Genomic DNA, 17,019 nt, shown 5'->3' with positions numbered 1-17,019 from the left:
ATGATTTGAAATGTAATAAAGATTTTATAAATGTTATTAAATTAAGCTAGATTGGATACGGTATGATACATAATCTCTTGACATTTCATATTTGGGGTAGTAAAAAGTTCCTTTTAAAAGGCAAAGAGCAAGCACTAGAATTTGCAAATCTGCAAGTTTAAGAATTAGACTGCTTTGAAGGATATACTGATAATTAAAAGAAGCATTTTAAATTTATCCACAGTCTAATTTTTTCATGTTGAAGCAATAAGTCAGAGTTGAGCCCTTATTGCTTTTACAAATTGTACAAACAGAGCAGGAATGAAGATACCGCAAGACTCAAACACAGCTGATGAATGTTGTACACTCTCTGCCGGAGGTGTGTTCTCAGACAAACAGAAAAAAACCCCATGCTTAATGGCAGAGTGTCAGCATCCATTATGTTTTTTGCAGGCAAACAATAATTCTATGTACAAAATACACATATAAATTGGCAGGCACACCGTGCTATGCTGTGCTCTCAAGGAGGAGAAACTCATGCAGACTGATAGGAAAAAACCCCACAAAATTTATTTTTAAAGAATGCAATTACTTATGTAAATGTAATATTTTACCTTAAAAAGGAAAAATTGGCAGATATTTCAAGTGCAATGACCTCTGAGAAAGTCAGCTTCTTTTTTAATTAACTACTATCAGCACTCACAATGAGAAACCTGAAGTTTCTAAAGAAGCCACAGCGTGTTTAGAAAACTGTGTTTTATATGTATACTTACCTATCTATAGCACTAGCCAAATGCAGAATAGATGGGACAAAACTGGTCCTGGGAAAAGTAATTGACTTGGGATGACTGGTTTTCCCTCACTAAAGGGAATAACAGTCTAGGAGAACTGTGGGAACCTTGTCTAGTCTTGGATACCTGAGTATCAAAAGGTAGTTTATGCTATGCTTGCTACCATTATCAGCTAAAAAAAAAAAAAAAAAGTTGTGGCCTTTCCTTGGTATTTTGGACCTGGAATATTTGTTTAAGCTTGTTTTTGCTTGGTTTGGACCATTGCTGTTCATTTTACTTCAGGTCACTGAGAATCTTCCACTAGTGGCTTGCAGCAATGAAGAATAATAGCATTATGATTGTCATGTCTATTCATTGAACTACACTGGTGAAATTCAAATGATTGGTTCCTCTCTATAAACCTTTCTGACTTAGGACCTGCTCCTCTCCTTAAACTCCAAAATGATGGTTGAAATCCTTCTTAAAATTGTCATGAGCCCCACTATAATATGAAGATTTTAACATCATGGGGTTTTATTGTGTTTGTTAATTGATGTGGCATATGTAGCCTTGCTGAAAAGGCAATGTTATGCTGTATTAATCTACATTGCTTTTATCACTGTATGGGTTACATTATTCTGCCTGTACATACTTTTATAATTTTGGACATGGTTTAGTCAAAGGAACTTAAGGAAAAGAAAGTAGGTGAAACAGCTAAGTATCTCTTGCTATTGCGTTAATAGGACAAAAATAATTTTTACTCTAAAGCACAGGATGGGCACCCAAGACATTGCAGGTAATTGTGCAGTTAGCTGTGTAATACTTGTAACGCTATAAAAGGGGCATAGGAGATGCTCAGGGTCTTTTGATTATCTCAGGCTTTGGGACAGTCCAGGTCCCCAGCAGTCAGGATTAGCAGGATCAGCAGGAAGGATGATCTCTAGAAATACTGACAGGACTCTGAGGGGCGAGATTGTAGCTAGATGAGAGGATAAGAATTTTATTTGTGTCTTTGTTCTGTCTTCAAAAGATGTGGTCAGTTTCACGTATAAAATATGTGAGTAATGAAACTGCAGTCTAACATTCTTGCAAACTACTTAAATGCACAAGTTTATTAAATAATATTCTGTCTAAACGGTGTGATTTATTCAAGAGGCCGACAACATTTGACTGCTTTATGGGGGCTATCTTTTAATGAAATGCAACAGAGCAGCATACCATATGTTTAAAGATATTTTGAGAATCGAAGTTGCCAGGTTAGAGTGATTTCTTGTTCAGTTTTCACCAAGTTACACACAAAAGAGCTTTTTTTTACTTGTCTCCATAGGACTGCTGGCTCTCAAAAGCACAGACAGCAAAGACTAAAGCTCTAAGAGAGAGCATCTTTCTGGTGACCTAGTAGATAGGGTCGCATCTTCTCTAATAATCAAGGATCCTGGCTTTCTCTGATTTTCAAAAAATCCCCAATTTTCAGCATTTACAAGCATTTACCTGTATATACTGATATCTGCCCATTTAAAAATAGTAGGAAAAGAAATATTTTAATATTCTTTTCTTGCAGAACTTTCTTCAACTCATGTCAAAATATTGAGAATGAACCCATAATTAGTTTCAAAATATGAACAGCCCTTTGGTTGCATGTATACTTTATAACTGATCTGCCATATTGGGAGATCTAGGTTAGATTGTCTCCCAACCTTGGGAGACCAAGGTTTCTATCCACATAGTTCTTTAGAAGAGACTTGCTTTTCTGGAAGTCCTGTCTCTATCTTGGGTTGATTAAAAAGCAATTCCCTCCTTGCTTGCCTTTTCGCATACTCTGACCCATTTTTAAAGCCCAATCTCCACAGTTCCCTTCATTCTATCTGGATAGGACGGGACAAAAATAGAGCCAGATGCAGGGTTTTGGAGGGAACAGTTTCACGGCACAATGCAAATCAGGCCTGCAATATTGTGGCAACACAGTTCCACTGGATCCAAGGCATGGATTCAATGAAACTCTGCCTGGATTCCTGGCAGACAGTCGATGCTTCCAGGGGTCCCTGTCTTGAGGTAATACAATTGTGGATCTACCTCAGAGCTGAGGACTCTGGAAGCTGTAAGTCTTCATATCTGGTGGTTAGGGCATGTTTTTTGAGGCATAGGTGATAAGTTTTTGCATCTCCTTCAGCTATAAAGGGCCTATAACCTAGGTCTCCCACTTCTTGGGCAACTTGTTAACTGCTAGGCTGTTCTGCATATACTGTGTCCTTTCCATGCCCAAGAGTGATTGGAGAATGCTGTGCTGAATTGACATTGAATTCAATGCTACTGTCAGGTAGGTGCTTCCCAGCGGGGTGAGCATTATGCACCCCCAAGTCAGAGGCCCAAGCTCTGAGGAAGAATTGAAGTTCATACATAGCTCTGTGGCCAACCGTTTCCTATTGGCTGGATTGCCTCCCTACTTATTACACTAACGGTGGAAATGCAAATCATAAAATAAAACATTATCTGATCTTTGTTAACTCCCCAAATCTTGTTCAGCCCTCAGAAATGGAAATTTCCTGGGTAGACTGCTTACTAATTTGGGTTGCATCCAACCTTGTTCAGGACTTGCACTCTGCCAATTCTCCCTCAGATCTTTGACTGTGATTTAAAAACTAATGCTGGGCCCCGACTCTTCTTTTTGAACCTCTACTAAGGGTTATCTTGTAACAACCTTACAAATGGCTGAAATGAGGCATCATTTGTTTTGTAACATGTATAATGCTAATTTTAAATGATAAAACTAATTAGAAGTAATTTATGCTTAAAAAATTAGCAATTCCTCAATGAAAAAGGTAGAAACAACTAGTGAAATGTCAAAATGCCACTTTGAGTTGGATAAGGATTTTTAACTCCATTTTGTACCTGCAGAAGCACAAAACAAGACAAGCTCAAGCACATGCCAGGTAGCATTAGAGTTGGATCCTAGGAGACCTGATGTGACTGGGACTTGTAGACATTCAGCACTCCTAACTTCCAGTCCATGGCCTCGTTAACAGGATTATGCTGCCTCCCAGTAAGAAAACCTTTGTTTCAAAACTACAGAGTCCCAGGTACACATACAAAAATGTTCAAAACCGCACACCTAATTTATATGTATAGTTATTGCTGTTATGTTTAAATTCGGAGTGTTTATGCTTGGGAATTTAGCATGCCAATTGGGTACATAATTGTGCTTGCATGATTTTGCAAATCAGAATGGAAGTCCACATCAAGCTGTGTGTAGCATCTTTTTTAAGTTTGCATATTATCACGCAGCGCAACACAGGAATTGACCCTGCTAAAGTGGGAGTAGGAGGTATGCTTTAATCTGTTTCTCAACAAGCAATAGTAGGGGCTCCCTACCACTCAGTTTCTGGGCTGCCTGCATTTTAAGCATCTCCATTCAATGACAGAGGAAGTGACAACTCTGGGACTTGCTACTTCAGTGGGAAGCAGGAAGTCCAGCAGTGAAACATTACCCACCAGAAAAACCTGAATGTCTTTAGCAAAGAACACAAAAACCCCAGCAACTGAAAGAGAGACCAGCATAAAATCAAGCCCCCCTCTGCAAATCTATCCTGCAAACAATGCTAAGTGATCTCAGACAAAGCATATCAAAGGCCAAGATACAGTAAAATATTTGGTCTTAACAAAAACATATAACCTACAAACTGTGCTTTAATTTAATTTAGAATGGTCTCTTGATTGAGAGTACCTAATATGAGCCAAATATGTGCAAGCTCTAAATAATTTGACCTTTAGGTTAAACCAAATAAATGCAATTATGGATGGTAATGAAGAGGAAGGCTGAAGAGAATGACAGTTTAGAATAGCTGCATTTGGAGAAAGCATGGTTTCAAGTTAGTGCACACCATATTACTATAGCAACGAAATATTTTGAAAAGAACAGCAACAAAACATTTTGAAAAGAGCATGCATTAAAGAGAAAAAAACCAAAGCACTAGAACTTGGCATTACAAAAGCTACAGTAAATGCAATGGATTCTAGAGTTTTGGTTACTAGAAAGTATCATTTCAATAAACTAGAAAATGCTTTGAAACAAGAGGAGCCATTTAGAAACTGAAGACCAGGCTGAATTGCATAAAGAACTTTGTCATTTTGACACTTTTTATAACACCGGAAACACTGCAGAGATACAAACACCAACAGAGTGATAACAAAATATTGCATACGCAGACCTCCATACTGGTTTTGCTCAAACATTTCTGAAAATTGACAGTATCAGAAGGAGAACAAGCCTTGGCATATTGATAATATTCAGACATATCTGATCAAAGAAAAGAACAGAGGGACTACACGCTAAGCTCCTTATGTTAAGGAATGCTGGCACCACACACTGGGCATTGAGTACCATACCCTGTGTGAATGGCTGTGACCTCTGACAGGTGAGTTGCAGGACCTCTTAGTCATCACAGGGCTACGAGGAGGCTTACCCAAAACATATATTTCTCTTTTTAAATCAGCCTGGAAAAACCGTAAACATTTTGTCAGTTCAGAGTTTAAGAACAAAGCTTGACAGGAGATTTCTGTTGCTTCATTCATGCATACAAATAAGACATGCCAATTTTTAAATTAAAAACCTTTGTGAGTTAGAGCACAAAGAATGAAATGCTCTGTTAAGTTTATCACACGTTCACAGTTGGTATTGTATCCTTTCCAATGTTGCTTAGTTGTTCTGTCAGATGTACTGACATTTAGAGTTATAATTTGCAAGATTATTCACCCACAATCCATGTGGGGATAAAGAGCTTTCACTGCAATTTTACATGCCGAAGTATCTCAATTAATAATGTAGACAGCTCAAAGGCACAGAATAGAAATTTTAGCTACCTGGGAAATGCTAGCTACTGATACTTTATCTCTTTGGCATTGAACAGAAAACACTATGCAGATCTGGCCTGTTTTTTAAGTGCATATTCAAGTTGTTGGATAAAGGAAAAGTTTTCAGTTAACCTAGTACCTTTGTGAATAAACTCTCAAAGACAGATGTTTGATAGAAATCAGAACTTGCCAGATGAGAGGAACCTGAAGAAAATGAGAATTCTTTGTAGAAGAGTGGTGGAGTGTTTTCATTTGAAACTGTGTTGTTCTTTGGACTCTGTGTCTGCAGTTACAATGCTTTGCATGTGCCCTGAGTGAAGAAGAACCAGAAATGCCTAGAAACCGGAAGAATGCTAACAAATCAATATATTCAGTAAGGCCAATGAAAACTTCTAAATGGGGGTTCAGGAGACAGTGAAATTCCACAAGTTTTTCCTTTCTTGATGTTTGCTCTGAAATCTTCCTTCAGAGACTAGGTTTTTTTTCACCATGGTAGAATTAAATGCTTGACCACTGAAGCCCTATGCCTGTTGGGAGATCTGCTGGTGTGTGCCACAGTGCAAAGATACACTTTCTTAAATAGGGCTCCACAGAGTGGTAGATTCTCTGCTGCATTCTGTAGAGGTGAATGATGCTTTACAAAAAGTACCTCAGTTGTGCTTTCTACCAATCCTGTCCATTTCTAATATATACCTTTCTCACCCTATGTGGCAAGGACAAGTGAGGCAACTGTGCAGGCAGGAGGATATCTGTTGCAAAGGAACTTTTCCATGTGCCACTCACCGGGACACAGACTGGGCTTTAAACACTCTGGCTAGGGACAGACATTCAAAAAGCCTGAACCTGAGTTGATTCAAACTTAGTCTAACCTAGCTAGGTGGAATCAGTTTGTAACTGCACAGACATCCCAGAAATGCAGGCACATACCTGCAGTGGTTCAGGCTAAAACCTGGGGGGTGCTAGAGCAGCCCTCCCTTCCCTTGTATAGTGCTGAGCTGAGGGGGGGTGTGGCCAGGTCCTAGCAGGATGCTCTGATTAGGGAGGGGTTCCCCCCCACTCCCCTGCTGACCAGCCCAGCACAGAATTGAAAACAGTGTTTATTATCCCTAACTCAGTGTTTATCACCCCATTAAGAAAACAACAGAGGGACATTACCAGCTACTTGTTGATTCTGCCTTTGTCCTGTCTGCCACAGCACGGACCGTAGTCAGCACGTGGTCTGCTAGTTAATGCTGGGAGGTGGCTGTGTAAGGCAGAGGGGATGGGGCAAGTCCTGCTTAGCAGAGAGTGGGGAGGGGAGGGGGGCAGAGCGGGGGGAATCCAGGCAGATGCCTGCAGTCTCTGCTGAGCTCCAGCCAAGAAGCAGAGAGGAGGGGCCAGACCTGCTGTGGAACAGAGAGCCCCACCCAGCCCAGAGAACATACCGGAATGCTGGGGGAGTCTGGTTTAACTTAAACCAGCAAGGGGTCTGGGACAGACACTGCATAACTGATTTAGGTCAAACCAGTTTAAGTCTGATACTACATTTGACCAGATTTATCTCAGATCAGTCTCAGCCATTTTCAAACTGGTTTATGTGCACTGAATATCTGTTCTGTTACAGGTTTAAACCAATTTCTGATTACTTAAACTGGTTTAAGTGTAATATCTGTCCCTAGCGTCTCTGCAAGTTGGCTAAGCTATAGTCATTGACAGCATTAAATAGACGTTAAATCTTTCCTACATTGAAAAACTTCCTCACTTGTTGCATTTTAGTTCAGAAAATGCTCCCTGTTTTTTGCCATAATTAGTTGTTATGAAACTTTGTTCTCTAACCCCCAGTACAGTTGCCTGTTCAGTATTAGGAATTAGGGCTGTGCAAAGCTTCGGTCGCTGATTTGATTTCCCAGAGATTTGGCCCGATTTGGTGGCTGAATCTCTGAATCAAATCAGGAGACCCTTTAATCTTTCCAAATCGAATTGGAACCCTCCAAATTGATTCAGAAAGATTTGGCGATTCAAACAGACACAGCTTCAAATGTTTTTCTGCATACCTCAAGGTACCAGGTGGCTCGTGAATGCTGCGATGGTTCATGGCCAGATATATAATACTTGAATTTACAGTAATCTGTCTCTAATCTGGCAGTACATCTACCCATTTTTTGGTGCGAGACCCAGCACTGCCTGTTCAGGAGTGACAGAAAGTGGTGCATAGAGCTAGAAGCCCTGATCAAAACTCTTTCCATTGATTTCACTGGGGTTTGGATCGGGCTTTTAGTGATCACGTTTATGGAGGGAATTGCTTGCTGGACTTCAAAGACAATCTATAGCTAGAATAGGCCGAGAACAGGGACAGTCCAGCAAAAATGGACAATTAAGAATTGTAGAAAAAATTGCATAACCAGAGATTGCCCTGTGTGTTTTTATGACACACGTCATGTCATGTCCTGAAATAGTTGACTCAAATATTCTTTTGATGAAAATGTACACTTCTAACCCTCCACCACATATAATGAATAGCAACAAAATGGGGAACAAGAGGATTTGAAGGGACCTCCTGGGTCATCAAATCCAGTTCCTTGCTTTCATAAGAATATCCAGTCAAAATCTGTTCTGGCTTTTTGAACATTCGATCAGCATTATTTTAAATAGTTTTTACTTGTATTTATGCTTAGCTTGAATTAACTTGCCCTGTAGGATTTATCAGTGTGTTGCTCAAATATGGACAAGGAATTCCAGGGTCACCCAGAAAGTGTCAAAGACTCCCTGCCAGTCAGTAAGGCTATCTGAATTTTGATTGCTTTGCTCAAGAATAATTGAAAAGCCTCCATTCACAGACTGTGAGTACCCTGGCAATTATACAGAATGACCAAACCAGAATATAATATAATTAGTTCACTCCTTCCTGCAAGATGCAGTGAATGTTTAAATATTATTAACCCCAAACAATGCCACTGCTACAACACTTCAACTCCTTTTAAAAGGCTGAAATGGATGGACCCTGTTTTATGCTCTCAAAGTATTAAATCATGGCTATTTTTGACCAGAGGTAGAAAGGTATTTCTGACTCCAGTCTTTATGGCAAACACCCAGCATGTTGTTCTTCTCTATTATATTGAGAGGAAGCAACATTCAGTTTCTCTTCTAACAGACACTGGTAGTCACGTTGGGGAGAAAAGTGATCTTTCAGTATGAAATGATATGAACAATATGAAACTCGTCTCTTTTTTCCAATGAAAGGGATTAAAATGGAAGATTTTAAATTTTATATACAATCAATCCATTGCTTGTTATACTTTAATACATTATTTGTCAACTCAACTATTGTCATACACATACACTTTTGCTATATGCCATAATTTAGCTTGAGAACTTTGCTTCAACAGTCTCTCTGCTTGGCCAGCCCCTACCATGTTTAAATATAATATTTTTTTCTCTTTTCTTCTTAAACCAAATGTAATGCTACTGAAATGTAAACTGCTTTGGAGGCTGTGACTCTCTGTTTACCCACTAAACAGCTCAGAAGCAAGAGGCACCATTCCAGGCTTCACTTGTCTGTGCTTCCTTGTCACAGAGCTGCATCCGTGACCTAGAAGGATGACTAGGGAAGAGATGCAATTCACTCTCCATATTTGCTCAGTTGGTAGGGAATGGGACTAATAACACAAGGCTAGCAATAGGAAATGAGAGTGCTATTAGTTATTGAAGTGCATATTTGTCCCTTAGTGACTTGGTTGATGCTACACATTTCTTTAACAATATCTTACAACAGCTTACTGACCTAGCAATCTAATGCATGGTACAACCCCCACTGTAACGAACAGAAAGCCTCTGAACGAATTCAGTGACAGATCGCTCAGATCTGGAGTCTAGCGATTAAAAAAAATTCCCAATCCTATTATCTATCCCTCCCCAAGCTATCCAGCCCTTTCATGATGGGAATGTTCAAATTTACGCAGTTATTTAATTTGAAAAGACCTAACTGCTTATTTTGAGCTAACTACATACTTATATTAGCATTAGTAACTGAGAAAATATACTTTAAATCATTAAAATAGAGCATTCTAAATATTAATCCTTCCATTTGTCATGCGTTCATAAAGACATGCAGCAATTCACAGCTGGGAGATGCAGTTACCTTTAGTTTTGGTGAATTTACTTCCTGTCGGTATGAGAGTTTGGAAAGGAGAGGAGGTGAGGAGGGAACAGCAGGTTGGGAAGATGTGGACACAGACTGAGAGGCTGATGCTTTGGCAGAGTGAAATGGAGGACTACCAGGAAGGTATAAAGGAGAAGTAGAGGACCCTTGTGTCCCCGAAGAAAGTGGGGCTGGCTTAAACATTTAAAGAAAACAAGTAGTCATGCAGTGTACCCATCAGTGAAAGACTTACAGTGCAAAGAGAGTAGTGATACACCACTAATTAGCAAAGGCAGAAAGACCCCTGTGATTGCTGTTCTCAGTATAATGCTGCCTTGGTCACAAGTCAGTAAATCTAACATTCTGGCATGAAATCTTGTCTCAACGGTGGGTTTTACCATTAGCTTCCATGACACCGCGATTTAGTCTTATAAGCATATTCTATTTATTTCTCACTACACCTTTGTCTTTAGACTCCTAATTAAAAAATATGAATCTGGGCAAAACTGAAGTAAATACCTTATACTTTCATAATTCTGCCCTTGAGGACCACCAGTGATGATGCAAGGCAATTGAAGTTGAAAGTACTTAGCATCCCTGACAAGTGCTCAGCTTCTTGTAGGATCCCATCCTATGTGAAGTCTGTTAACTTTAAAAAAACAACCCTTCAAATGTAGTATTTATAAGGGACTTTGCCAAGTAAAATTAAGTCCAAATGTTACAAAGTCAAGCTTTTACCATAACTAAAGGCCTAGATAACACAAGATACATTTGCACTGCTTTAATTAGTTGTTGCACTGGTGTACACAAAATAGTAGTTAAGCAACATATAATCTCACTTTAGTATCTGATGTTGAACTGGCCTGGGAAAAATCATGGTACATCTGACAACAGACACTTACATAAGTATGAAAATATCTGGGTCTGAACATCAGGGCTTAAACATCACATTCCCAAATGGTTAGTCTGGCTGACTACAGGTGTAAGGTACACTGAGAAGTAATATACACACATTCACCCTTTTGTGACCCCTTTGTCCCTATGGGCTTATTGTTTGTCCCTCTCAGCATTGCCTCCTCCATACGCCCTCCCTGTCCTGTCTTTTGAATTCAGATCACTCTATTTGATAGCCTGATCTGTGCATGTCCTTTCATAACATCTGACGATGTGAACTCTTGCTTAAAAAAGCTTGTGAATCTCTACTCTGTCTTTCTGCCTGACTTCAGACTGTTTTCTACATGTCCTTTCACAGCATTTGATGACATACACTTTTGTTCATGACAGCTTGTGCACATGCATCATATTTAGTTAGCCTATAAAGGTGCATCCCTACTCTGTCTTCTTCAGGCTAACACAGCTTACTGCCTCTCTCTACTGGTGCAGGTGTTGTGTACCTGCAGCTTATTTTAAAATAGCTGTATGCCTACAGCAGACAAACTATTATCTGCTCCTTTAGCGTCAAGGCACTGGAACTATGCCTACAATATGCAGTTACCCCCAAAAGAGCTGGTGGTTTGAGTTCGTTCACTTCAAATCCTGGTGTGACTTAAATCAGTGTAAATGTGTCATGTCCAGGCCCTAAGAGTATTCATTTACTAAAAACAGAATGAAAATATTTGTTTGTAATTAAACATACCCACAAAGTTGAAATCCAGAAAGTCCAACGTGAATATAAAACTAAGTATAAATAGAATTAAAACTGAATCCCCTGATTTTTCCTTTTGAAGGTCAAGTTAAGTCCAAAAAAGTGAATAAAGAGGATAAATAGTGCCAAACTAGATTTAAAAAATCCCCAACTTTTAACGAAATAAGAGTTCTAGTATTGTAAAGAGAGGAATGATTAACACCATAATTTTTATATTGACAATGTCCCTTCAAATAACTATGACATAGCTTGGTTCCAGGGTCTGTACAGTTTTTAAACCATGAGAGCAAGGTTTAGAGGTCTGCAAAGACCTTCCAATAATTCTGTCTTGCTTCTGTTTATGATTATGCATAATAATTAGCACATATTATGCTAATTATTCAATTTATAGCACCTTTAACTGCTTGTACTGTCTGGCCAAACAAATTTTATGTAGGGAAAAAATCAGTTTCTAAAATGTTGCCTAGAAAGGCTGACAAGGAATTTTATATAATTTCTGAGTAGTATGAGTTGATTTAGAGACAGTGTGATATGTAACTGTTGGTTTGCATTAGGAGTAATACAGGGTGGTGCTGGCACACAGAAAACTCTGGGAAGGCTCTTTTCCTCAGGAAGTATGTGTACAGTAGCCAAACCTAATCTGGTCCCTCTTTATTAGCCATGTTCTTATAACCCTAATTAAACTATTACTTATCTAACTGGCCAATTGGCAAACAATAGTTGTAAATTGTAGACTCTGTGGCTGCTTATACATGTGCTTATTGGCATTTTAATGGGAACACATCGGAGCAGACTCGATTAATTGAGTCTGCTCTGTGTTCTAATTAAAACGCATGGGGACTTAATACATGTGACGCTGCTGCAATTCTGTAGCATTCTAAAATGGCCACAGGGCGCTTTAACTAAACTTCATCAAATGAGGTTTAGATAAAGCACCCCACAACCATTTTTAAACATGCAGGGGCTTAATACACATGACAGTGATGTGTTTTAATTAGAGTGGCTGCCCAGGAACAGCTCTATTAATTCCCCCCAACCCCCATCACCCCACCTCTGAGCATGTGTATAGGCAGCTTCTGAGAAGAATGCTGATAGCACTGTGTTTCAGGGCTCCAATGCTGCCAAGTAATTCAAAGGGCAGTGAAGCTGGGCCAGTGAAAAGCCTATATGTTCTTCCTTTCGAGTCAGAACTGTTCTGATGGCAATTAACTAGCAGAAAAGGGCAAATAGGAGGAAATAAAGACACCTTGTAACTTTCAATGACCTTTCCTTCTATTTAAAAAAGACAAGAGTTATTAGAGAAGAGTGAGAATTTATGCTCTAATACTGGTACCTTTTCCTATTGTTAAGAATATAAGTTTTTAAATATAATACAAGATAATTAGAACACTGTGGGTGCATCTACACATTCATTAATGTGCCTTAGATACTGCACATTTAATTTAGTACTCACTTAAAGTACTAACTAAATGTCCAATACCTACAGTTACTGTGCAGCAGCACTGGCGTACAATTATTTAGTGATGCTTACTGCGTATTAGTCTAATAACACTGCGCAGGGGGCTATTAGCCTGGTTTGTGCTGTGACATGCTACTGCACAGTACTATTATGCTAATGTGCCGTAAGTATCTCATGTAGACCTGCCCACTGTGTATGTGTATACATACACAAAATATATTACAAAAGACTAATTATAGTGGGAACTTAAATGCAGAAGCTAAAAGACATTGGTATACCTCTTTATTGATATTCGGTGAAATGTATTCTTCATAATGTATTGGAGTTGCTCGTTTAATTGCTACTGTAGAATTTAAACTATCATGTCTCGGGTCCTCCACTATATGCAGTCTTGATACTTGTCCTGCTACATCAGGGGCATACCTGTAGAAACCTGAATCTTGAAATTTTGGCTGACAACCTTGGATTATTGACAGGAGCTCTTCACAGATTTCCTCTTCCTGTTCATCAACTGCAGCTAGCATTCTGGGTAAGGAGTCAACTTTAGGGGTCTCAGAGACGGCAAAAGTAGTGCCCAGGATTCCACATATTTTTGTAGAATCTGATACATTTCTGTTTTCTCTGACAGCTGGAGACCCAATCATTTCTTTCAAATCTTTATATTTCTTTTCATCCAGCTTGATACCATTTGTAATAGGCTTATTCAATTTGTCATAAGATTGAGTTGCTAGAGGAAGTGATACAGAGGTAGATTTAGGAAAGGGCTGAGGAAGGGATTCAGGAAAGCTGAGAGAGACCTCTGCTGATGTAAGTGGAAAAATGTGACTGTTCAGAAATTGGCATATGGTATTACCTGCAGGCTTTGCTACAGACTGAGAAGCTGATAATGCCAAAGAGCTCAGTTCTTCTAAGTCATGAAAAACGTTGTCAGGAAAAGGTGGAGGAGTTGGGACAGATATGCTTGAAGGTAGAAAACCAACAGTCAGTGAGAGCAATTCATTAGTGACAGTCTGAAGATTCTCTTTAGTAGAGTCTGACCAAGGAGAGGAATGACACCTGGGAAGTGGGGATGATGCTTTGGAAGGCAACTTTAGAAATAAAAAAAAAGAAATTAAAAGAAAAAATGAAAATGACATTGGACATATGAGTGATTAAAGAAGTTCTCTACCATCTTCTGGCTTACAGGATACTATTTCAATATGTACAAATGTCTGAAATCATTAGGACATGAATCAGAGTAGAAGAAAAGACATTTGAAAAATGAAACTCTATCAGGTTCTGGCCTGGGACTTAAATGTCAAACATCAAGACATATCTGAATCACTGAGTTCATGAAGGGAGTTTAAATTTGATCCACTGGAGTTATGTTATTTACTGCTCTATCACAAGTCTGTCACAAGTTGTTCAATCATACGATCAAGATTGCTGTCATTTCTTTCAAACTGTAACTATTATTTTGAGAACAGAGGTACTGCTAGAAGCACCTGCCTCATTTTAGGTGCCATTAAATACTAACAGAAATAAAATAAACTGGCCAATGTCTAATTGTAATATGATCACTATTTTCTGCACTTTTCTGTGAGATGATCTTATAGAAACATCTTAAATACATTGCATACTTTTATTAAGGCATCAGTAGCTACACAGTGCATTTTTATTTAAAAAAAGATGTTATTTTGAACAAGATTACATTTTCCATAAAGATGCATAACACTCAAATCTGACTGAATGTAGACTTTTTAAAATGGTGACAGCACAGTACAGAGCAATATATCTTGAATACCAGTACATATTATTGATTGAAGTATCCTTCTGGTAAAATAAATGTCCTTTTGTAAGAATGACAGACTTGAGAGTCAAACGTACACCGCATCTGTAGATATCCATTGCTTCAGTAAATACTGAAAATGTATTTGTGTGACTATTAATCCTTCAAATTTAACTTGAATTAAAAAAATTTTTGATTTCATTGTTAAAGTCATCCAAAACAATTCTAGACTGCATCTCTTTGCATGTTTTAGGTTATCCAGCTACTTTACATTTTACGTAGTATTGTAGAAATAGCAAAAGGTTTAATTTCTGAATATCACAGCATGGACAGAAGAGGGAAAATACTTACCTTGTATTGAAGTTCTCAAGGTAGATAGCTTTATTTTGGAAAAGTTAGACACTCTGTAATAAGGACTTCCTGATACTAAACTCTCTTGCCAAATTTAACAGAGTTTTAAATACCTTCTTGTTACTATGTGTGAGGGAGATTTACTTTAGAAGTTTTAGTGCAGTGTTAATTTTTCATGTATGGGAGTGCAGCCATTGCTGCAGAAATTCTTTGTCACATGAAATGTCATTGCTTTCTAAAAGAAAAAAAAATCAGATATCCACTAACATGCATGTCTGTTGACACCTGTTCTAGGTTCTGACTCCAGGGCCTGGCTTTCCACATTGTCATAGTTGTATGCTGCTTTTATTCAGAGGTATCTACACTGACATCATCATAAACATTGGTGTAATGGAATGGAAAATAAGGCAAATGAGCCCTTACTATTATGTCAAAAAACTTAGCTAATTTCTCCAGAAACCTGGCATTCTCTGTTTCTCTATATCTTCAGAAATTTAGCCAATTCTGGTTACTGCTTCTCTTTTATGGAGTGGGAAGGAAGAAAAAACAAAAACAAATGGCATCTTGTATCTGTCTAATCAAAGATGCAGATGCTTAACTGATCTAAATCATCATAGTTTCATTGATAGTGTTATGATAATTTACACAAATTGAGAATCTGTCCTGTAGCATTTTTAGTTTTCTAATGTAACCAAGAAAATTTGGGCTATCCAGTGAGTTATCTGTAAAAATATAAAGGACAGACTTTCTATATTCTTTTTGGAGCTTCTGGAGACAGCGACTCTCCTACACTTATTTCAGATTCATTCTCTTTCTCCAGGTTTTCAGCTTTTCAGTAATGGAGACTGTGAAATATCTAAATGTTAAAGAATACTTGAGTGATTTTAACTTGAGGGTGAGTTTCACTGGAAACTAAATGTTTTGAAGCAACAGCCCAGGTCTCAGTGGAACAATCAGAATTGTAGCCATAAGGCTATGTAATACAGAGTTGAACCAATGGGGAGTGTAGGATGGCAAGCTACTGTTGAACTTACTGTTTAGGGGTGTGCAAAGCTTCGGTCAACAATTCAATTCAGAGAAGATTCAGAGGCCAAATCACCGAATCTGAACTGGATCAGGAGAAGGAAACCCCCCTCCCTCCAAATTGATTCCGAAAAGATTTGGAGATTCAGAAGGCAGTCTTTCAGGGGAACAAACTGAGAAGAGGGAGGAGGAGCAGGGTGGGGAAAGACTGACATCTGTAGCTGGCCAGTGATTGTGATCTTTCCCTGAGTCCCCTTCCAATCACAGTGCTGTGGGGAAGGACGTAGAAACAGCACATAAGCCTCTGTCTGCAGCCTTTCTGTGCCTTTTGTGAGCTGTTTCTGTGTGAACAACAGCATCTGAAAGGAACTGGACTGGCTTGGCTTCCTATCTAGTCAGTCTCCTGATATTTTTTGTTCTTGGAAAGGATTGGATATAGCTTACTAACTAGAATTCCTCTACTTATCCCTATCCAATCCATTTTTTTTCAATTTATATTTGTTCTTGTTTCCCTTCCCCCCCACTTCTTAAAAAGAAAGCTGTATTTTCCTTGGCAGTGAAACCCCTGCTCCTTTCTCCTTGAAACTTGGCAGCCCTCATGGCCTCAGAAGGGGCTACCATCCCTGCTATTTTCATCCAAATTTGCCTTAACACACATGACACAAGTTTAGCTTTCAGCCGTTTGAGGTACAGTTTCCCAGAAACCCCTGCACCTATCTCCTTGGAACTTCTCATGCTTTGTGCCTTCAGAAGGGGCTACCATCTCTGAAATGTTTATCCAAATCAGTCAAAAAATGACAAAGTTTTAGGTATTTCAGTGATTCCTCAGTATAGTCTATGACCAAATCTCCAAATTTCTCCGAATCAGCACCGAATCTTCATAAGTTGATTCAGCTGAATCAATTTGGGACAGTGATCTAAATCTCCAAATAGAATCACTGTCCTCTGAATCGGCTGAATCTGAACTGGATACTTCCCTATTCACGCAGGTTTATCACTGTTACTTCTTTCCCAAAATTCTTATTGGGTGGTAAATCTAACAGCTGACATCCTTTTGTG

At 38.8% G+C, this 17,019-nt stretch overlaps 1 protein-coding gene and 1 long non-coding RNA gene across 5 annotated transcripts in view; one reads left to right on the top strand and one right to left on the bottom strand.

The window, feature by feature from the left end:
- The window catches only part of SORBS2 (sorbin and SH3 domain containing 2), a 260,527-nt gene that overhangs the window by 7,972 nt on the left and 235,536 nt on the right, over window positions 1-17,019 (bottom strand). The window lies entirely within an intron of this gene.
- Window positions 1-17,019, top strand: part of LOC109321962 — a 106,479-nt gene that overhangs the window by 75,055 nt on the left and 14,405 nt on the right. The gene's annotated exons all lie outside the window — the stretch shown is intronic.

This window comes from Crocodylus porosus, unplaced genomic scaffold, assembly GCF_001723895.1.
Source record: "Crocodylus porosus isolate Cpor-Errol unplaced genomic scaffold, CroPor_comp1, whole genome shotgun sequence".
Taxonomy (NCBI): domain Eukaryota; kingdom Metazoa; phylum Chordata; order Crocodylia; family Crocodylidae; genus Crocodylus; species Crocodylus porosus.
The sequence above is the reverse complement of the archived record's forward strand: the minus strand, read 5'-3'. Positions and strand labels throughout refer to the sequence as shown.